The 23,467-nt window shown below is 42.5% G+C and overlaps 1 protein-coding gene across 2 annotated transcripts in view; it reads right to left on the reverse strand.

Moving 5' to 3' along the window:
- The window catches only part of PLEKHG2 (pleckstrin homology and RhoGEF domain containing G2), a 148,059-nt gene that overhangs the window by 103,896 nt on the left and 20,696 nt on the right, over positions 1-23,467 (reverse strand). The window contains exon 2 of one of the 2 annotated variants that reach the window (XM_073598776.1): positions 5,878-5,956. The exons of the other annotated variant lie outside the window; for it this stretch is intronic. The gene's annotated coding sequence lies outside the window, so the exon portion shown is untranslated. The remainder of the gene's footprint in view (positions 1-5,877; positions 5,957-23,467) is intronic. 2 annotated transcript variants of the gene reach the window in all.

The raw sequence follows: 23,467 nt of genomic DNA on the forward strand, positions 1-23,467 counted from the left end.
ACTTGTTCATGTGGGACATTACACTAGAACTTTGCAACATTCCATTGGAATTTTGTGGTGAACAACGTTTTATATTATGAAATCTTTAGCTGCTCTATTATAACGTTTCCTACTGTTTAATGGAAAACAGAGTGAAAAATAAAACCTGAAAAAATAAAGTTGCCCATGATGACCAATTATATTTCATTTTTTTTCTGCAGAATAAAATAAAGTATCTGACCATTTATCATGGGTGACTTTTTTCAAATTTTTTTCTTTTTTTAGCTCTCAAATAATCTATTTTTTACAATGAACATATCTAAAGGTGGCCACACACCTAGCAATTTGTGATCAATTTAGATAAAAGCAATCACAGACACGGTTTCCTACTATCAAATAATATATTGATTTATGCAACGTACAAGGTGTTGTTCTTCATTTTGTGAGCAACTGAAAATATAGATAGAAAATACGATCTTTCAGTTACAATTGTAAACAATTTATTAAAAATGGTGTAATCCCCAAACGTGCAGATATTTGATCAGCTTGAAGCAATCAACAAAATTCTGCCACACCGATCGCCTTGGCAGAGTCAAAATCTATGAAGTGTCTACTAAGTTGTTCTCATGGAGTTTTTAATCACACTGAATGATCAATTATATGATCATATATCAATTATATGACCATATCGCTATATGTGTGTGGTCATTGTAATTGGCACCAATGGCGGTAACAAGCTAACTACAAAGAAGACTAGTAACCGAAAAATTCTAGGTTGTAAGTTAAAGAATTATTAAAGTCTTGTTTTTTTTTTCTAAAATACCTTGCAGGCGTGCTTCCGAGCCCGGCTCTGTGTGTCTATTCACACACGGAGCCGCGGCTTGGCCAAACCCCTCCATCACCTGGTTGGCTCACTAGCTGTGATTGACAGCAGCTGCCAAAAGCCAACCAGGAGTGCGAGCCCCCGGAGAGCCAAGGCACTCGTGAACATCGCTGGATCGAGAGGGGGCTCAGGTAAGTATTGGAGGGGTGGAGCTGAGGAGGCTGCTGCACACAGAAGGTTTTTAAAGTATGCCTTTACAACCACTTTAGACCTGTCCGTTCTGTTCCGCATTAAGGAAGATTTTAGATGAACTTTTTAAACGATTTACTGGACTTTTACTCTGATGTTGCGTTCTCACAAATGATCTCATGCCGCTAATGAATTGTGTTATTATTAGTTAATGAATTTATTATCCACTACCCATTCTTATATTTTACATTCCACATCATTTTGAACCATAATTTGCACATATATATATATATTTATTAATTCTTATATAATTGGTTGTATATTAATTGAAATTTCATAGCACTGCACTTTAGAGGGTGTGGTTACCCCTTCTTATATTTAAATCACTTGTATTCTATTTCCAGCAGAGGCTGGAACACTTAATTGGACCGCACTTGACATTTTGGCACCTAGTTATGCACATTATATAACACCTTAATCAGCGGTTATTGGGTACGGGATGAAGGTTAAACTGTACATCTATTTGTAAATTATACCTATCCCATTAACATTCACCGATCCCCATGTGGGATACATATTTAATTTCTCCACATTTTTATGTTTTTTCCTCAATATGATTTATAGACACTAAAACTATAACCGTTAGACAATTATTTATGCCAATTATTCCCTCATGCACAGCGCCACTCCCTATATATATATATTGTTTAGATCTACTCTCTGAGGGTACAAGTGGGTACCCTCTGCCTACATAGGGGGGCTGCAGTTGCAAGCATATCCTGTAGCGCGGATCTTCTGCCTATAATATCTGTTCCGCATTATGTTAACGCATATTAATGTGCTTTGCCTTGATGCAGCCTACTCACATTAATAGGCTACCAACACACTAAAACAGACAAGAATTAGACATGTACCATATTTTTTGACATTAGGGTTCCATTAAAAATAAATGGCAAATTATGAGCTAACACACAGATAAGGTGCACTGTGTGTTGCGGTAAAGAATGTTTTCCACGATGCAGCACACCATGTTTTCCACGATGCAGCACACCAGAGAAGTGTGAATGGGAGAAGTAAGAATAAACCTGTGTCTCTAGCTCTGTACACCAGCCATACACTAGTGGTAGTCAGATTTATACAGAGGGCATATAATGTTCAGAGTATGTTATACAGAAAACAGTCAGACTGGACCACGGGCATGCTACTAGACATGTGCAGAACGGAAAAATTTGTTTTGTTTCGTTTCGGATAGATTTGTTATGTTACTAATTTTGTTTTGTTATGGATTTCGTTTAGTTTGGGTTTCGGAAGTAGTTTAGTTTTGTTTTCGTAAAATTTTGTTTGTTTTTTGTTAAAATTTGTTTAATTCATGTGTTCTAATGAATTCCAACTTTTCAGAACCATTAGAAATTGGATCGGTCGAAAAACAATTGAATGATCCGAAAAAACAGGTGATTGTTAAGCAGCAGTCTGGAAAGCCGCCCTCCCACGTCCTTAACTACCACGAGTCATCGGCAAGAATATCGGCATTTCCCTGCAATAGAAAAATGTTAAAAAATACGGCATAGGGCCCCCCCAGTCCATACCAGGCCCTTTGGGTCTGGTATGGATTTTAAGGGGAACCCCACATAAATTTTTTTTTAAAACCGGCATTGGGTCCCCCTCAAAATACCAGACCCTTATCTGGGCATGCAGCCCAGCAGATCAGGAAAGGGGAGGGGACAAGCACGTGCCCCCCCTACTCCTAAACTATACCAGGCCACATGCCCTCAACATGGGGGGGTGGATGCTTTGGGGCCGGGGGGGCTCTGCGCCCCCCATCCCAAAGCACCTTGTTCCCGTGTTGATGGGGACAAGGGCCTCTTCCAAACAACCCTGGGCTGTAGTTGTTGGGGTCTGCGGGTGGGAGGCTTATTGTAATCTGGAAGCCCCCTTTAACAGATTGCCCCCTATGTGAATGGGTATAGGGTACACATTCACCAAAAAAGGGCCAAAAAGCAAAAACCATAAGAAACTGTTTGTGTCAAGTATATCCATCGTCAATCACGACGGCTGCTGGACCAGAAAATAGAAAGAAATTAAAACGCCCCGCCTTCTGGGAGGCTACCAGCCATCTGCCCGCTCTGTGCTTTGACAGTTCTTATATAAGTAAGGGGCGGGGCCACCTGGCTATGTCCCCAGAAGGTATCGCCCCCTTGGAATGCGTTAGAAAACGAATAAACGAAATTTAACGGTTTTCAACTAAATTCGTTACTATTCGTTATTATTTCATTCAGATCCGAATCTCCGAATAATCCCACATTCTTCCGAATTTGTATTGAGACCAAAACGAATTGCACATGTCTACATGCTACAAGGGTAGCTATAGACTGGGGCATGCTGCAGGAGGCTGTCAGTGACTGGGGACACATTACAAGAGACTTGCAGAGCTCAATGCCACTACAGTCCTTTTAAATGTACTGGCACCACAACAGAGATTTCTCTGAGCAAGATTATGAAATATAAAAAAAAAATACACAAAAAGAGAAAAAAAGAATGGCCATCACAGACATTGGGGGGGGGGGCGGTGGAGTTATTCAATTCTGCCCATTTGTAGGGTTAAAAAAAGCTATTATTACACAAAAGGCATATTAAGCCAGGCACTGCCAAGGGGGCATGCACCAATACTAAAATAGTTTATAGTTTAAAAAAATTTAAAGAAACAGTGTCTCTCCTTTTACAAAATTGTCAGTACACACGGAACAATATGGCTGCTGTGAACCCCACCCTTTTAAAGAAAGAAGGTTGGCTTATCCATTTCTTCAAGTTATTGCTTTCTGGTGCAAAACCTGTGTACTTTTTGGCCAAAAGTTCAACTTTTGAGCTTCACAAATCCCGGAGTGGCAGCAAACCTGAACCTCATCTGCAGAAAGCTGTTTATTGATTTTTTTTCCCCTCACTGTTTCCGAAGGAAGCACCTATGCAGGAAGAACATTAACTACTCTCTGATGGGACCCATGGGTCTCAATAAAAGCCATAGGGCCACAAGTTGAGCACCAGGGCCATATGCCTTAAAATCTCTTTACAGAATCTTCTTTAGATCTACCAAAAATAATGTTGGTAGATCTAACAACAAAGATGTTTTAGTTAGTACCCATGTTCCTTTGGAGAAATTTCCCCTAACTTCATGTTCTATGTCCACCATTAGCTACAAAAAAGACATCAGCAAATCAGTAAAAACTCTAAAAAAGTGTTTTTTAGCTATCCACATACTATTTACAATTTAAAGAAAATGTACCTGAAGTTTGAGTATACCTCCACCTTTAAACAGCACAAAATACTTTTCTGTTTTTCCAGATGAGCTTTGTTACTGCTGTAATCCAAATTTCGGCAAGGTGAAGAGCAGCTCTACAGAAGTACTTCTCACTCCATCTAAATGTCAGCTAACAAATCTGAGTGTCAAAAGACATCTCCTACATCTGCCTGTGTTAGGCAGATGTACCATGAAGGGTAAGTGCACTTTCAGACAATATACACTTGACTAATCCTGCCTGTTTAGATGCTGTGACCTGAACATAGAGGTGATTGGGTAAAACAGAGAACATCCAAGAGAAGGCCATTCCAGTGCCCTGGTGAGCTGTGAGAACAATGCTTGCTACCCTTAACATTTGGTGCTACTGTATAGTGTGAATAAGCCCTAGGGGGTATATTTAAACTTCACCTAATGGAAATGTAAGCAAGGACCTTAGGGGGTGACTGAACAGAAACAGATAACATAATAGGTTAGGTTTATTACGTCCTTTAGTGTAGTAAGGAGTAGAGGAAAACAGTTGTAGAATTGCAGCCATAATTTTAGCCAATAAGCAAAGTTGTGGCAGGTGTGAAAATCAAAGAACTTTATAAATAAAAAGTGAAACTAACAACCAATCAGATGACTACTCAATTAGGTTATTATTTATTATTTAATTAAAGGTATTTAATTAATTTAATTAAAATTATTATTTAATTCACGTTATTAATTATTATAATAAAGTTATGAAAAAAACTAAGTTTATTATGCCTTGCAGTAAGGTGTTTTAATATGTACAACACATTGTAATGCCCAGCACTTTGTGAGGTGCCATTTACTTAGAATGGCACCCCAATGCCCAAGTTAAGTAGATGCCATTGGATGGTATGTATATTGTGGTGCATGAGTTAAAAAAAAGCTACAGGTCCAGTTTTTTGTCTGTTGCTGTGCATTGGTAGCCCATTAATAATGAATGGACGCCTTAAAGTAACGTAGATTAGCACATAAAATACTCCATGTTAATGAGTGTGGTAATGCAATGGAATGTGCACATGTGAAGGGGCCCTATACAGGACTAATATCAGCAATCTCCAGGAGCAGATGGCACTCTAGTGATCAGTATCACAGCAGCAGCAATACCAGAGAAAATAGTGTATATACTATATAACAGGCCCCTGAGAGTAATCATCCTGCTCCCAAGGCACAGCCATCAGGTCTGGCACAGCTTTGTTTATCTACAAAGCCATGTCAAACAACGCCAGGGTCTTATAGCCAGGCACTGGTAAGTACCATTCTAACTGCTTTGGGGTCAGTTGGGTTTACCATATGTTCGTTAGGACTTTGGGAATTTAGGGCGAGGGCGAGCATAATGTAAATGCACTATTCATTTTCTGACCTGAGCCCTAAATTGGTAGCTGAAATCCGATTGGTTGCTATGAATAAATAGGCCAACTCTCTTTAAAAAAACTTTGCACATGAAAACCAAAGTTTTTGGTGAATGTGTAGTTCATGCAATCGTTGATTAAGTGGGAAAAAAGGGAGTTAAACGTTTGTGCTGAAATCCAAGGGCTTGTGGTAGGTGAAGGAGCTTTACAGAAACCAGGCATTAAGAACTCACCAGAGATGGCCAGCTATCTTCATCCCATTGTGAGAAGATGTAAACGTTGATGTGGAGCAAGACCCTAGTAGCTCAGAGGCTGGAAAAATATGAAAATATTAGATAGGCGAGGACAAGAAATGATTAGTGTTTGAAACCTTTTAATATGAGGTAACAATAAAAAAAATCAATGGGGGGGGGGGGGGAGGGTTGTTGTGTAACACTAGTGGTGCCGAGGAATCATACCGCAGAATAAAATAAAAAAAAAAAAAAAAATTTGAGTTCCAGGACAAGGACCATTTTAAAACATCATGCTGCCCTAGGCACGCCTTTCTTAATGGCCCTTCCATTGAAGCACATATATGGGGGTTGCATTACCAATAATCTGAATGTGTGTTTGTCCAGTTTTTTGCTTTACGCAGCACAGCCCAGGCATTGCAGGATATCTGTGTTTTTTTTTAGGCTGCAGTTATAGCAGACTTTCACTTTCCCAGATCTAATTTAGCTCCCTCCCACAATATAAAATGACTTTTTTCTTTTGTTTGATTAATTAAAAAAAAAAAAAATTGTGTCCTCTTCCATGGCCATTCTTGCTTAGGTGACAGTGACATGTCCCAGTTCCCACAGCCTCCTGGGATATTCTCATACAAAAATCACAGGAGGTTGCAGGAGCTGGGACTTACATTGGCTGGTGGTTGGACCCAGCCATGTGTCACTGGGGGTCAGCTGCAGAACCCCTGGAAAAGATAGCCAGCCCCGATGACCTTAGAGAAGAAAATGGCGGTGAGGGAACCAGGTTGTGGCAGCAGATGAGCAGGTCACAGCAGGATTCGCTGGCCAGGGCAGTAAGTTTTCTCATGAGAACAAAGCATTATGGGTAAGTGGAAGAAGAAAAAAAAATCAGGAAGGGGGTTTGAAGTCCCTCTTTAAGTAACAGGCAGGCCATAGATGGTGCAAAATTCTTTCCTGCAATCACGGGTTGCAGGAAAAAAATTTGCATGATCCCCCCATCAACACAGACAGCGGACATCCCTCCTGCTGAGCAATTGTCTTCTCCCAACCCCATCCGGGAGAAGACAGTGATTATCACTAGTGGCTATAGCAGTCGCTTGTGATAATCGCAAGCCAATCCGGCAGGCTGGTTGTACCCAAGTTGATCGATCAATCACATTCAGCCTGCCCACTAATGGTTCAGCAGCAACGGAATGAGATTCGAACTGTGTATAGCCGGCCTTACAGGTTTTGTCTCTCCCCAGCCTGTGACTGGACAATGAAAGAACAAGCAGTAGCAAACTGATGAGCTCATCTCTTCTCCCTTCTTCTCTTATCAAGTTCTTTGTTAGCATATGAGTACTGTGGCTGAGTACTGTTTCTCCCTTATCTAGTTTGAGATCTGCTGTACAGGGGATTCCAAGAGGGTGATACCAGGTCAGATCAAGTAGGCAGTGTATTGCTGTCTCCCAGGGGCACGCTGGATTATTTGTATCCTGAAAATGCAGCAATGGGATTGTATTGAGCCTTCAGCATTGCTGATACTAAATCCAGGATCTAAGTGGTGCATCCGATGTTGGCCCTCCTGCCTCTAATGGCTGCTCCCATAATTAGGAATATTGTTTACATGCCCCTGCTGCGATATTTAGCTATATCTAATATACTTTCTTACTGCTGATTGAACTTTCTCATTCTACCGTGACTTGCATGATTTTGCATTCCAATTTAAGATAGAGAGACATATTCCCTTCTCTGTCTCATCTGTGAACCTTGGGCGTGTCCTGAGGAAGCCTAACGGCGAAACGCGTAGACATACAAGGGCTCACTGCACAATAATCATAGATGCTATATGTTACAATTGTCATTGTTTTTTAGATATTTGTATTTTTTCAATAAATTTATATTTTTTATACTGCTATATCTTCTCCACTGTTTTTTAGCCTAAAAAGTCCGCCTCCCTGGTAATACTCAGTACTACCTTATTTTGTATTCTCAGGTCAGATAAAGGTACTAACACTGCTTATATTTGAAAAAAATAAATTCAGGTTGTAATACTGAGCAGCATTAATCTGTGTAATCTATACATCTGCCTGGAGTTCATCTTTAATACTATTCTCAACTGTACAAAGTACCCAACGAGAGAAGGGAGAGCTGGTTTCATTATTTCTGAACTATAACAAAATTATCTGACAGCCTCAATATCCCCTGCACCCCCTTCTCTCTGAAAATATCTTGGTGAATTTAGCCACAAATGTCCAAATGTAGACAGAGAAAAGGAAACAAAAATGGGAAAGGTTGCATTTTGTAATATTTAAGGCTTTGTGCTGTCCTACATTGTTGACCTAAACCTGTGAGTGTCATTATGTTAAATACAGCCCTGCGCATTACCAACATTAAAGCGGAGTTCCGACTAAAAAAAAAAACAATTCAAGTCAGCAGCTACAAATACTGCAGCTGCTGACTTTTAATAATTGGACACTTACCTGGCCCAGGGTCCAGCGATGCGGGGGAACGCAGCCCTGCTTGTCTTCCCCTCCTCTCTGTGGTGCAGGCATTGTCACTGTGGGCGCCCAGCTGTGGCTTCACAGCCAGGCACTCACTGCGCATGCTGTGGCTGGCTGGGCAATCATCTGTAACCAGTGACGTGACCCAGATGATTTCCGACAGGGAGGTGGGAGAGGTGAACTTACTTCCGGCGCCGCAGTGCCCCGGGAGGAAGTGGGAGCTGGATGCCTATAAAAAGAGGGTTTCCGCCCCCTCCCTCCCAAAAAAATGAAATGCCGTATGTGGCATGTCAGGGGGTCACCTTCCCTTAAAGCCGAAGTTCAATTTTTGGGTGGAAAAATTTCCGCTAAGAGTAAAGTCAGAAATAATACAAATAACAGACCAACCCCACCATTCTTGCTTAGGCTAGACTGACGTGTCCATGCTCCTGCATCCTCCTGGGATATACTTGTCACAAATCACAGGAGACTGTAGGAGCTGGGACTCACAGCAGCTGGTGGGCAGATCCAATACAAAGGTTCCCAGTCCTAACTCAAAAACAGAGGAGGTCTAGGAACCTTTGGCCTGGGAGGTAAACCTAACCAACTGGACCTTTCATGGTAGGCACAGATTTAGGTGGGCTAAAGAAAGTGGGCCATGCATTTTGTGCCATGATGTCTGATTGGTTGATGGGCCTGGTGAAAGGACATGGTTTATTGTGACACACCTTTTTATATCTTTTACCATCTTCATTTGAGGCCCATGGCAATAAGTCACATGACATCTCAGAGCTGCAAAGGAAATCACTGTTGGAAGACTTCCCTCTGGCAAATCCTGTGATCCCAGGTCTGACTGGGTGAAGGTACTTATATTGCTCAGCGTGTGTCATTAACTGCAGGTGTTGTTCTGATTGATACCTGAATATGGAAGTATCTCTGCTCATGGTCATCACTCCAGCATATCTTAGCTTTGATTTGGGAGGGAAATGCCCTCTAGCCCGGTCCTCTTCTGCTTACTCTTCTTTTGGAAAAATATCAGTTTTTGAACTACCAAAGTTATGCATGTGAGAAAACAGCCACAACTATGATGATGAACCATCATGGCTGTTTTCAATGTTTCTTTCCCATAAGGCCTGGTTCACAATGATGCGATTTCAGATGCGACTTGTCATGCGATTCAGTGCAACCCAATGGGTATACCATTTCTTCCAATAGTGCTTGTTCACATCAATGCAGCACAACTGTGATGTGGTTTGGGAAAGGGTCCTGTGCTTTGGTGTGATTTATAGTGCAATTTGGCTCCATAGAATATGCAAACCATATCCAAAATGCACCCAAAGTCGCACTACATAATCAAACTGCAAATCGTGTCAAAATCGCATTGCAGGAGTGTGAACCGAGCCTTATTCACAGCTATTTTCAATGCAGAGTTTGTGCTGGAGTTTTATAGGTTCATTAGCTGCGATTGCCCACCTGAACCAAAAGTAGAAAGTTTTCTTCTGCTTGCTATGCACATTCTCTGCCTGTCCTTCAACAAATGCATGTCCTTGGAAGACGCAGACAGACTAGACAAGATATGTTTTTTGGGAAGATAAAAGTGACGGCAGCTGTGACTGTTATTCTGCTACAAAAAAAAACAACTTGCCTGTTCATTTATTAAAGAACAAACTGCTGTTTTGTGACATTTAGAATTGAAGGCGCTTGTAAACAGTAATGTTGGTTCACATAAAATTTAATTAATGACATTAAAAATTAATATTTGTGGAGGGTTTGACAGAACTTAAGAATATTTACATTACTGGGCACATTTCTTCAATTAGTATTCCTTTACAGAGAAAAACCTTGATAATTAATTTTGAACAAAAATAGTATTGTGGAAGGGAAAGCTGTATAATATTCTAGCAGTGACAGGGCTTTTAGGCCGGGTTCACACTATTGCAAATTGGATGCGGGATTCCAGCATCCAATTCGCAGTAGCAGGAGATTGTGACCAGCTCTCTATGGGGTCAGTTCACTTATCTCCGATGTGGTTCAGCTGCAAATTTGCACAGGAGCCCTGTGCATCTTTTGATCCGTTTCAGGTCCAAATTAAGCCCAAATTTTGGTCTGAAATCGGACCTGAAACTGTGAACCAGGACGCACAGCACCCCTGCTGTGAGCTGCATCAGGATGCAGTGTGAACCGAGCCTAAAGAAGGTACAAAGCCTATTTTTCACCACCCAGCTCACCAAAGTCAATTTAAAAATTGATTGATCCAGGTGGAAAATTGCCAGCTGAACATTGACATCCTTTTAGATACACTCACTGTTTGGGTATTCAGACAGCTGCGAACAATAGCTGGTAGTGGGAGCAGCGGCGGCCGTCCATATGGGGTGCAGGGGCACCACCCCCTAATTCATGTGCCCTGCCTCTAATCTACATGCAGGACGCCGGACGCATGCCAATGGGGTTTTTCTTTAGAAGCACGTAATGGAAGCTGGAGGCTCTAATTGGCTTCAAAAAAGGGTGGGCTTGGGGCGCAGTACCCAGTTGTGTGACAATACCGAAATAATATTCGCTGTTGTCATCCTGGTTCTCCTCCCGGCCAATCCTCAGGAAGCGGGTCCTGAGACCCGATTGGCCGAGAGGAGAAACTATCCCATTGGCCGCCGAGGAGGGAGGAGACGCTGGGGAAGCCGCGCAAGGAGGAGACGCAGGGTGAACCTGCTGTCTGGAGGAAGCCCGCAAACCTAGATGGGGTAGGTGTGGGTAGGGTTGCCACCTCATCCCTTTAAACCCAAACACATATGAATTACACAGGTTGTGTGGTTGATTAAGGTGGTAATTAAACTAACTTGGTGTCTTATCTGAATTAAATTAGCCTCAGAACTTGTGTAATTCATATGTGTTCGGGTTTAAAGGGATGAGGTGGCAACCCTAAGTGTGGGAGACCCGACCGCCCGCCGGGCGCTCCCCCTCCCAAAATATACCACTAGACGCCACTGCAGTTGGGGATTCCTCCATGCATGTTGTTTAGCCATGTATAGCTAGCCTGAAGCCTAGTACACACTATCAGTTGTTTGGATTGAATGAAAAAACTGACCGCTCCAGTCGGAGCCACTGTACTAATGATCTCACATTAGTACAGCGATCTCCCCCGCTAAGCTGTTGTGTTCTTACATAGGGGACGGCCCCCACCACAACACTCCAGTCAGCGCCCTCAGCCATTGGCCGTACATTCGGCTCGTGTGTACTAGGCTTTAGTTTGCTAAAACATTCTATTTCATAAACAATTGTGAAGATTTTTTTTTTCTTTTAAAAATACTATTTTCACATTTTTATTTTTTTTTATTCTTATTGCATCTCACTGCTGCTGATGCTCTGCCCCTGAACACCTTGGAACCTTTAGTTCGCCATACACTATGCAAATTTCATCCAGTTCCTGATGAACCAACTGAAATTTGATCTGTGGATGGCCCTGTAACCACCCTTCTCCCAACACCATGAAGGAACTAGAGGGCAAATTGCCAATCAGATGCAGCTACTATTCCGGTATTCCAAAAGCGTCTGGCACCAGCTGCCAAAGAACCATAGCCATACAATGCAGATTCATCCATCTGCATTGTATAGCATAGATGGAGGGACCGGCTAGATTTTTTTTCATTCGGCCTACAGGCTGAATGAAAAAAATGTAATTGTGCATGTCCAGCTTTACTTACGTAAAGGGTGTTCCCAGCTGTTTCCACCACCTCTCTCTAGATAAATGAACCCACAGTAAAATTGCATTGAGAATCTAACAGGGAAAATATGACCTCTTTGTAATGGGCACATCAGGAAAGAAGATCATGGTACTCAAGGTCAGAGATCTGACAACCAGAGACCTTAAAGAGGAGCTCCAGGCTCTCCCCCAAAAATTCAAAGTCAGCAGCTACAAATACTCTAGCTGCTGACTTTTAATATTAGGGCTCTTACCTGTCCAGGGCTCTTACCTGTCCAATCCTTGAATTGACTATCGGGTGCTGGCTCCGTCATCTTGACTAAGGGAAACCGGCAGAGAAGCTTTGCGGCTTCAAAGCCAGTTTCCTACTGTGCATGTGTGAAGTGCGCTGTTCTTTGTGAATGGGCCGCAGTCTTCTGGGACCTGTGAAGTGTCATAGAAGACAGGATGGGGGGCTAAATTCCAGCTCAGTTCGCTGTGGCGAACTGAGGCGGAAGTGGGAGTGGGTACCTGTTACAACCATGTACCCGCTCCCCCCCCAAAGGTGGCAAATGTAGCAGCGGAGGAGGGGAGGAGGCAGACAAGCGGAGCTTCTCTTTTGGGTGGAGCTCTGCTTTAAGAGACAATTTGAAATCATTAGTTGATTTAAAGCTGAACTCCAGGCAGATTTAAACCCAACAAATTAAAGCAGTCTTTTCTCTCATAAACCCTTCTGTTAGCGTTTGTGTACAGTGAGCCGCATATGTGTAGATAAGCATACATTTACAATGTGACTCCCGTGTACATGCACAGGAGAGATTGTCATCGCAGCATAGCCATCCAAGTGGTAAAAACCTGGAAGGAAGTCCCAGGAGAAGATGGCAGTGTCCAAACCAGGTAAGTCTGCCATAATGTGCTACTATGCTGTGCATAGTAGCACATTATGGCTAAAAGCTCCTGGGCCTATTTTTTTGTTCTTGTTGAGGTAGAATTCCACTTTATTTCAGATATGTATTCATCATTAGAAAATGAATCGTTATTTTTCTTTCTTTTCTTAAATTACAAGCAGTGTAAGCGCCTAAATTTGGCTTGGCATCAGCCTCTTGCAATCCCCTTTAAAGCAGAGCTTAGACTGGGAAGAGAAGAAGCAGCACAAAGGGGACAATCAGTTGTGCTGCAGTGTTCGCACTTGTTAACAAGAAACATGCTGATAAGAGGCAGCAGAGGGACAGAGAGATGAGCTCATCAGTCTGCTGCTTATCCTTCTGCCGCCCACTTAGGCTTGGTTCACCTAAACCGGCCGCGGATCGCAAAGCAAATCTGTCCGTCCCTGTTCTCCGTTTCAGGGATGAATCATGGCAGAATCTTTGCCTGAATTCGTCCCTGAAACAGAGCCAGAGACGCACAGCGTTTCTGTGCAGTGCGCTCTGCAGCGGATATATGTGAACCGGCTCCATAGGGAGCCAGTCACATTTTCCTGCTATGCGAATTAGATGCGGGGAAACCCACATCTAATTCGCATAGGTGTGAACCCGGCCTCAAAGTCTGGCGGAAGGATAAGACCTGTAATGCCGCATACACACGACCGTTCTTTCCATTGGAATGAGCTCTGACGTTTTTTTCGGCGGAGTTCCGACAGAGTTCCGCTGAAACGGACTTGCCTACACACGATCACACCAAAATCAGATCGTTTAGAACGTGATGATGTACGACGGAACTAGAAAAAGGAAGTTCAATAGCCAGTAGCCAATAGCTGCCCTTGTGTCGTTTTTGGTCCGTTGGAATAGCATACAGACGAGCGGTTTTCCTGATAGGAACTGATTCCGTCGGAAAGATTTAAAACATGTTCTATTTCTAGGTCCGTCAGAATTTTTGAAAGAAAAAGTCAGATGAAGCCCACACACAATCGGAATGTCCGACGGAATGATTCCGTCGGACCTTTTCTGCCGGAAAGTCCGGTCGTGTGTACGCAACATAAGAATTACTTAACTGTAGCAAACAACAATCAGGTCTCCTGCCCTGCCAGACTGGGCTGTGTTGTGTGGCTATGTAAATATCAGGACTGGCTAGATCGAAATACATATCAGTTGGCAAGTAAATTAGCTCCCATCTATTTTGTTTAGCTGTTTGCCTGGAATCAGCTTTAGATCTCCCTCATTTACCATAAACAGGTAAATCAGCTTTGGGCAAATTGAAATTTGGCCAGCTTGTAATGTTCTACCCCGTTCTTATATTTTCTTGCAGTGGTCTGACCAGTGGCATGTTTCAGATGTTGTACCCCAGCCAAATTGCACGCTGGCTAGCTTCCATAGTTAATGAGACATAAAAAACCATGTACAAGCCAAGCTACTCCCGGATTCTGGATTATGAAGTGACCTTCCTTCCTGACATAGATATTAACACACCTTCAGCCATAAAGCAGTAGCCTGGTGCCAAGAAAGTCCAGCTTCCCAGGATTCATTAATATAATATAAAACAATTATATGCCATTTCCTTACAGAGTGGAGCTGGTGTGAAACACTCACACCCATGGCTGTCCATAGAGATAACACTGCCCCAGATTCGATTAAACAATGGACCCTAAATACAAAAACTGGACTACGGGACACTGTCTTTGTTGACCTGGCAACCAATCCAAAACCCAAAATGAAATTACAGATCATTGCATTTTAGTGCAGGTTTTTTAGAGCTGATAGCTTAACACGTTGTAAAAAACCTAAACTGTATTGTCAAAAGTATTAGGACACCTGCCTTTACATGCACATGAACCACTGCAATACAGGGCACTTACACCCCCTTCCTGCCATTTTTCAGCTTTCAGCACGGTCACACTTTGAATGACAATTGCACGGTCATGCTACACTGGAACCATGTGAAATTTTTACCATTTTATTCACACAAGTAGAGCTTTCTTTTGGTGGTATTTAATCACTCCTGGGTTTTTTATTTAAAAAAAAAAAAAAAAAGACCAAAAATTTGGAAAAAAGAAAAAGTTTTTCTTAGTTTCTGTCAGTAAATTTTGTAAATAAGTAATTTTTCTGCTTCACTGATGGCTGCTGATGAGGTGGCACTTATGGGCACTAATGATTCAGCATTTGTGGGCACTGATTAGGTGGCACTGATGAGGAGGCACGAATATGCCACACTTATGGGCACTGATAGGCGACACTGATATGTGGCACTGATGAGCACTGGTGGGCACTGGGCACAGATAGGCGGCACTGATGGGCACAGATAGGCGGCACTGGTGGGCACAGATATGGGGCACAAATAGGCGGCACTGATGGGCATTGATGGGTGACATTGATGGGCAGCAGTGATGGGCATTGATGAGCAGCACTGATAGCCAGCACTGACTGGCATCACTGATGGCCATTGATTGCTGGCACTTGTGGGCACTGATTGCTGGCACTTATGAGCACAGATTGGTGCCAATTGTGGGCACTGGTTGGCACTGATTGCTGGCAGTGACATTACTGGCACTTAATTGTAATCAGGGCACTGATGATCGGTGCCCTGATTACATCCCTAGATGTCCTCTGTGAGGAGATGCCGCTGATCGGCTCTCCTCTCCTCTCACTCTGTCAGTGTGAGGCGAGAAGCGCCATTTACATGTGACTGGCTGTGATTGGACACAGCCGATCAAATGGTTAAAGAGCCGCGGCTCTTTACACAGATTGGGGTTGCGTCGTGTCCTAGCAACACGGCGCGAGAGCGGCCGTTCTGGAGGGCTGTCATATGGCGTCCACCCAGAACCAGAGCCACGCCGCCCAGCCATCATTTGACGGCCGGTGGGTGGGCAGGAAGAGGTTAATGGCATCCCAGTCTTAGCCCATAGGGTTCAATATTGAGTTGGCCCACCCTTTGCTGCTATAACAGCTTCAACTCTTCTGGGAAGGCTGTCCACAAGGTTTAGGAGTGTGTCTATGGGAATGTTTGACCATTCTTCCAGAAGCACATTTGTGAGGTCAGGCAGTGATGTTTGACAAGAAGGCCTGGCTCGCAGTGTCTGCTTGAGTTTATCCAAAAGGTGTCCTATTGGGTTGCGGTCGGGACTCTGTGCAGGCCAGTCAAGTTCCTCCACCACAAACTCGTCTTTATGGACCTTGCTTTGTGCACTGGTCCAAATCATCTGGCGGAAGGGGGATTATGGTGTGGGGTTGTTTTTCAGGGGTTGGGCTTGGCCCCTTGGTTCCAGTGAAGAGAACTCTTAAGGCGTCAGCATACCAAGACATTTTGGACAATTTCATGCTCCCAACTTTGTGGAAACAGTTTGGGGATGGCCTCTTCCTGTTCCAACATAACTGCGCACCAGTGCACAAAGCAAGGTCCATAAAGACATGGATGAGTGAGTTTGGGGTGGAGGAACCTGACTGGCCTGCACAGAGTCCTGACCTCAACCCAATAGAACACCTTTGGGATGAATTAGAGCGAAGACTGCGAGCCAGGCCTTCTCGTCCAACATCAGTGTCTGACCTCTCAAATGTGCTTCTGGAAGAATGGTCAAACATTCCCATGGACAAAACAAACATCCATCGCATTCAAGGATCTAAGGATCTCTAAGGTAAGCGGAATTGTTTTTTTTTGTTTTTTTTCACAATTTTGTTCTTGGATTTAACTACACTTGTATGTTATTCAGCTGTGTATTTCGCTGTTTCTTTGGAATATGCATTTACAGCAAATAGAACAATGAAGAATAATTGGTGAATATAACTGTGCACTGTACACTTAATCCTCACAAAAACCCTTCGTTAAAGACAAACAGATAAAAATAAACCACAAACGGGTTGTAAGTTTATACAAATGGATATAATAAAATCATACTTGGAAAAAGCATAAACGGGTTAATAACAATAACAAGATGTGTTTTCGCCAAAACATGTAAAAAGGAGGAGCCTTCCAGGGAACATGTGACACGGTGCGTTTCACGCACACACAGTACATTGTGTACATGCTGCGGTGTGCATTACACACACACTCTAACATCTTGCTCTCTGACCCTTCCAAATATGGAAACAATCAGTTTCCAAATAATCTGACATGTTTCCAAAAATACTTTTGGATCAGATATCGTAAAAACGCTTTCTGCTAAACGTGAGCTAGTGCGAGAGGCCTCAATGCTCCCACAAAAAAAAAAAAGTGTTCTCTCACACTCAGAATGTTCTACCATACATACATTTTATATTTTCACATGCATAGTGTGCCTGATCCTACTGCAGATAGACAGCCGAGAAAGAAAGGAAACATAGAGACTGAGATAGATAGAGTGAGAGTGTAGAAAAGAATAGGATGAGAACAATGGGAAAGAAATAGATGCCTAACAGAGACACGGAGGGAAAGACTGACCCCACAACAGACAGAGCGATAGATAGATAGATAGATAGATAGATAGATAGATAGATAGATAGATAGATAGATAGATAGATAGATAGATATAACCAGACACAGAGAGAGCGAGACTAATATAGATAGATACACTATATTATCAAAAGCATTGGGATGCCTGCCTTTACACGCACATGAACTTTAATGGCATCACAGTCTTAGTCCGTCAGACACTGATGTGGATGAGAAGGCCTGGCTCGCAGTCTCTGCTCCAATTCATCCCAAAGGTGTTCTATTGGGTTGAGGTCAGGACTCTGTGCAGGCCAGTCAAGTTCCCCCACCCCAAACTCGCTCATCCATGTCTTTATGGATCTTGCTTTGGGGTGGAGGAACTTGACTGGCCTGATGCAATGCTTCCGAGCATGCGTCGAATTGTTTCCAAGCATGCGTAGGAATTTTGCGCGTCAGACGATCGCATTTTTGGATAGGAACTTTTCCCAACCGAAAAAATTGAGAACATGCTCCCAATCTTTTGCTGGCTGGAATACGGCCAGCAAAAGCCTGATGGAGAATACACACGGTCGCATTTTCCAAAGAAAAACTCTCATCGGTCTTTTGCGGGCCGAAATTCCGATTGTGTGTACGTGGCATTAGAGTGAGAGAGAAAGAGATGACCAACAGAGAGAAAGATAGAAGAGAAAGAAAGAAAAAGAAAGAAAGAGAGAGAGAAAAAAAAAAAAAGAAACCGTGATAGGATAAAGTAGGAGTGTGAGACATAGATAGATTCAGAGACAACAAGACAGAAAAGCTAGATACATAGATCATTGAAAACTTTCATTTCACATAAATTCTCTCATTTTGAATGACATGTTGGCTTTTTTTAACCTTTTGGGGATTCCAGTAGATCAACATCCCCATAAATATTTCCATTTTCGTGGATCACCACATCTATCACAAAGCTAGATGAAGGCATCACACTATACTATAATATCATCATACTATAATTTAGAATATAATTCAGAATAAATAACTGGGGAGAGTGCCACATTTATTACATACTTGTGGGAGGGGCAGAGACACAAATTCCAAAATATCATCCCCAGTGTTTCCAAAAGCTATAATCAGTTGAAAGATAATTAAACCTGGGTAATTCCCTGGGAATTACAGGCCAGTTAGCCTAACATCAATAGTATGTAAACTCTTGGAGGGGATGATATTATTATACAAGATTTTAGTAATGAAAACGGTATCAGTAGCATTAATCAGATTGGTTTGGCAAGAACGATTCTTCATGAATCCATGCTATTAACCTTCTATGAGGAGGTGAGCTGCCATCTAGATAAAGGAAGGCCCGTAGACGTGGTGTATCTGGATTTTGCAAAAGCATTTGACACAGTTCCCCATAAACGTTTACTGTACAAAATAAGGTCCATTGGCATGGACCATAGGGTGAGTACATGGATTGAAAACTGGCTACAAGGGCGAGTTCAGAGGGTGGTGATAAATGGGGAGTACTCAGAATGGTCAGGGGTGGGTAGTGGGGTCCCCCAGGGTTCTGTGCTGGGACCAATCCTGTTTAATTTGTTCATAAACGACCTGGAGGATGGGGTAAACAGTCCAAAGCTAATAAAGGGTCTGGAGGATATTATTTATGAGGAAAGGTTGCGAGCACTGATCTTATTCTCTCTGGAGACGCTTGAGAGGGGATATGATTTCAGTTTACAAATACCGTACTGGTGACCCCACAATAGGGATAAAACAGAAGGGAGTTTAACAAGACTCGTGACCACTCATTAAAATTAGAAGAAAAGAGGATTAACCTTAAACTACGTAGAGGGTTCTTTACTGTAAGAGCGGCAAGGATGTGGAATTCCCTTCCACAGGCGGTGGTCTCAGCGGGGAGCATCGATAGTTTCAAGAAACTATTAGATAAGCACCTGAACGACCACAACATACAGGGATATACAATGTAATACTGACATATAATCACACACATAGGTTGGACTTGATGGACTTTTTCGACCCCACCTACTATGTAACTATGTAAACCATTATTGACTAGTTTTTGATGGAGTAGGCATTTAAACGTTATTGAAAGCATTCAGTAACATTAACTAAAACATAACACTAAAAAATGTCCATTTGACTTTACTTAAGAAAGTCCAAATCGGACTTAAAAGAACTTCCTGTAGCATTTGCACAGGGTAACCTCTCAGTACACTCTGACCTCTTCTTCTAATAATAAGGCTTCGGGTCAACTGAAATGAAAACTGCAAGCCAATCTAGCAGGGAATGAGCAAGCCAATTATGTAAAGGATTTCTGAGAAGTTCTCCAGTTATTATCATTGCCTTGTGATGTGCTTTATCATGTTACCGATTCCTTTAATGATTAAAATAAGTCTAGTAATTAGAGGAAACAATTACAGAGGGCTCCTAAACATCCTCCCACACTCGCTGTGAATGGCGATAAACAGCTCCGACAAGATGTTTCACACACCACTTTGTGGATCATTTCCAATTCTGCACAAATACATCAGAACATGAGACTCCATGACCCATGCTATGCAATCCTCTAAAACATGTTTGGAGTGGACTTCATTCATATATACGGGCAGAAGTCACATGATCACACTCCTAGTATGAAAAGTATTTTTAAGGAATAGCAGAGCAACCAATCAGCTTACAGATGCCATCTAGTGTAGGTTCAAATGTACACAACAGCCAATCCAGCTAATTTTGCATTTTAACTTTTTGGAGGTACAGCCAACTGGCTGAATGGCCATTGTTATCTTCTGCGGTTGACTGTGTTGTTAGCCATTGCATCTGATGGCTGCAGAATATGAACTTGTGAAATGCAAGCAAAGCTTTCCCAGAGTCTGGGACCACTCCCTTTTTGTCCACTGCAGCCTTGCCTGTACACAATAGAGCTTGAGCAAGAGGTTGTACAACTCAGAATCATTTAAAGTGGTTGAAAAGCCTCAAGGTCATTCTCTGCATGAAGGTAAAAAAACATTCTCTATGCAGCAGCCCCCCCAAAAACTACCTGAGTCGGATCCCGATCCAGCGATGTGCGCAAGGGTCTCAACTCTCCCGGGTCACTCCCTTCTCATTGGCTGTGACAGCAGCAGTAGCCATTGGCTCCCACTACTGCCAATCACAGCCAGTGAGCCAATGAGGAGAGGGAGGGGCTGAGCTGCACTCTGTGCGTGAATGGACACACAAAGCATGGGCTCGAGAGCGAACTTCTTTGGGTGCCCCCTTAGCAAGCTGCTTGCTATTGGGGCACTCACCAGCAGGGGACCCAAGAAGAGGAGGATCTGGGCTGCTCTGTGCAAAACCACTGCACAGAGCAGGTAAGTATAACATGTTTATTATTTTTAAACAAAAAAAAAACTGCCTTTAATATCCCTTTAGAGAGAAGTGCTAGTCTGTATCACAATTTGGTTGCAATCAGTTTGTTTTAAACTCAATGGTAAATTAAAATAGGCCAAGGTCAAAATAAACCCTGATTGTGGGTCCCTCTGCCCTCAATTTGCTTTGAGGCTTCAAGAACATTTTCAGCAAGTACAGAAAACACCTTGCCAGAAATGTATTGTCCTTGTCACTTTCTGTAAAGTTGATGAAGAGTGGAAGACATGTTTAAAAAGTCCAGCCTGGGTGATAACTATGACTCGCTCCAAAGATACAGTTTATACCTTTTCCCCTTTTTTTTATAAGTGATCACATTCCTTCTGTTCTCAGCTGCATAAGAGCTGGGGGAGAAGAAGCAACAGCACACTGAGCTTTTCAGTAAATGGCTTTGCAGCGGAGGCATGTCAGGACAACTCTGATTATTGGAGGAGAGCACACTGAGTTCCCAGCATAGCTAGAAAACTGACCACAGTGTGCCCTCCTGCTTAGTGTGGTCAGTTGTTAATAGGAAAGCAAGGGGGCTAGCAGGAACACCAGGGATTTCACATAAAGGAAGCAATACAAAGGAAACAGGATACTTTCTCATACAAGTACATGGTACAGCAGGCATATATCAGGAATATGAAGTGTTGGGGTAACAAATGCTTTAAATAATGTAGCTATCACATCTATGCGGCAATATATACATTTTTTAGGTTTAGATACATTTTAATTATATATTTACTTGAGTGCAACCATGTTTGCTGATAGGCAACCTCTGATTCCTGCTAGTAGTAGTAGACATTGGTTGGACCGAATTGATCCTTAAAGTTCCTGCTAGCCAGAGACCATGTGATTGACACCGATACTGAGGAAGTGTGTTTGCTGCCTTTGTATGTTTGGCGAGCAATAAGTGTTTCTTTCTCAAAATGATAATGTGATTTGGTAATGATGATATGTGATATTGATGTACATACAGCATGGATAGGCCCACTTTATTATCCACTATATTAACTGTAATTTTAGCATAAAAGAAACTTTAAATGCCATTTGGCAGTATTTTTCTATGGGATTACAGGACAGGAAGTCATTATATAGACCAATGCCAAATGTGCCTGGAGTAATCCAAAAAGTGTTTCCCATAATTAGGGGATTAAAGGGTGATTTCATGTATGAAAAGTGTTCTAAAGATAAACGTATCTTCCAAACGTCACAAAATATAGGCATGACCTAACTAAATATGGCCTATTAATGTTTTATATATGGTGGCAAGACCTCAAAATACCTAAATTCTGGATTAGAAATTACAATCTGTTCAATAGCTCCAGCCAACCTACCCACACTGCCTGAAACTGCCTTGTTTAATAAATTTGACAGGGAAGTCTTTAAACATTCTAAATGACTATGGTCCTATATATTACTGGCTTGCAGATTAACAAGAGGAAAAAACTGGAAAGAGCCTATCAACTTCATAAAACAGAAATGTAATTGGTTAATGACAAACTCACATGCTTGCTTCCCAATGCACAAAATACATTCGATAAAAGTGGGATCTGTGGATACACTATCCCTCAATGGATTTACGAGGTCTGGGGGAATCAACTCCTTTATTTATGGTTACTATTTCTCTCTATATACTTATGCGCTTTTCTCTCCTTTCCTATTCAATCTGGTCTACCCCTTCCTTGCTTCAGAGAGAAATATCTGTCCTTCTTCCTTTTCTTCTATTGCCTTGTTAGGAGGTCAGAATGGCCTGTACATTATAAGTGACGCCTGACTTTACACGCACATGAACTTTAATGGCATCCCGTCCTTAGTCTGTGGGGATCATTAATGACTTGACCCATCCTTTGCAGCTATAACAGCTTCAAGTCTTCTGGGAAGGATGTCCACAAGGTTCAGGAGTGTCTATGAGAAGGTTTGACCATTCTTCCAGAAGCGCATTTGTGTGGTCAGGCACTGATGTTGGACAAGAAGGCCTGGCTCACAGTCTCCGCTCTAATTTATCCCAAAGGTGTTCTATCGGGTTGACGTCAGGACTCTGTGCAGGCCAGTTAATTCCTCCACCACGAACTCGCTCATCCATGTCTTTATGGACCTTGCTTTGTGCACTGGTCCAAATCATTTGGTGGAGGGGGGATTATGGTGTGGGGTTGTTTTTCAGGGGTTGGGCTTGGCCCATTATTTCCAGTGAAGGGAACTCTTAAGATGTGAGCATACCAAGACATTTTGGTCAATTTCATGCTCCCAACTTTGTGGGAACAGTTTGGGGATGGCCCCTTCTTGTTCCAACATGACTGAGCACCAGTGCACAAAGCAAGGTCCATAAAGACATCGATGAGTGAGTTTGGGGTGGAGGAACTTGACTGGCCTGCGCAGAATCCTGACCTCAACCCGATAGAACACCTTTGGGATGAATTAGAGTGGAGACTGCGAGCCAGGCCTTCACATTCAACATCAGTGCCCGACCTCACAAATGCGCTTTTGGAAGAGTGGTCAAACATTCCCATAGACACACACCTAAACATTGTAGACAGCCTTCCTAGAAGAGCAGAAGAGTTGAAGCTCTTATAGCTGCAAAGGTTGGGCCAACTCAATATTGAACCCTATGGACTAAGACTGAGGTGCCATTAAAGTTCATGTGTTTGTAAAGGCAGGCATATTACTTTTGGCAATATAGTGTATATCTTGATTAGAGAACTGACTTTGACCTGTGATCACTATATACTGAATTGAGTTGGCAACA

This window comes from Aquarana catesbeiana, linkage group LG09 (genome assembly GCF_042186555.1).
Source record: "Aquarana catesbeiana isolate 2022-GZ linkage group LG09, ASM4218655v1, whole genome shotgun sequence".
Classification (NCBI taxonomy): domain Eukaryota; kingdom Metazoa; phylum Chordata; class Amphibia; order Anura; family Ranidae; genus Aquarana; species Aquarana catesbeiana.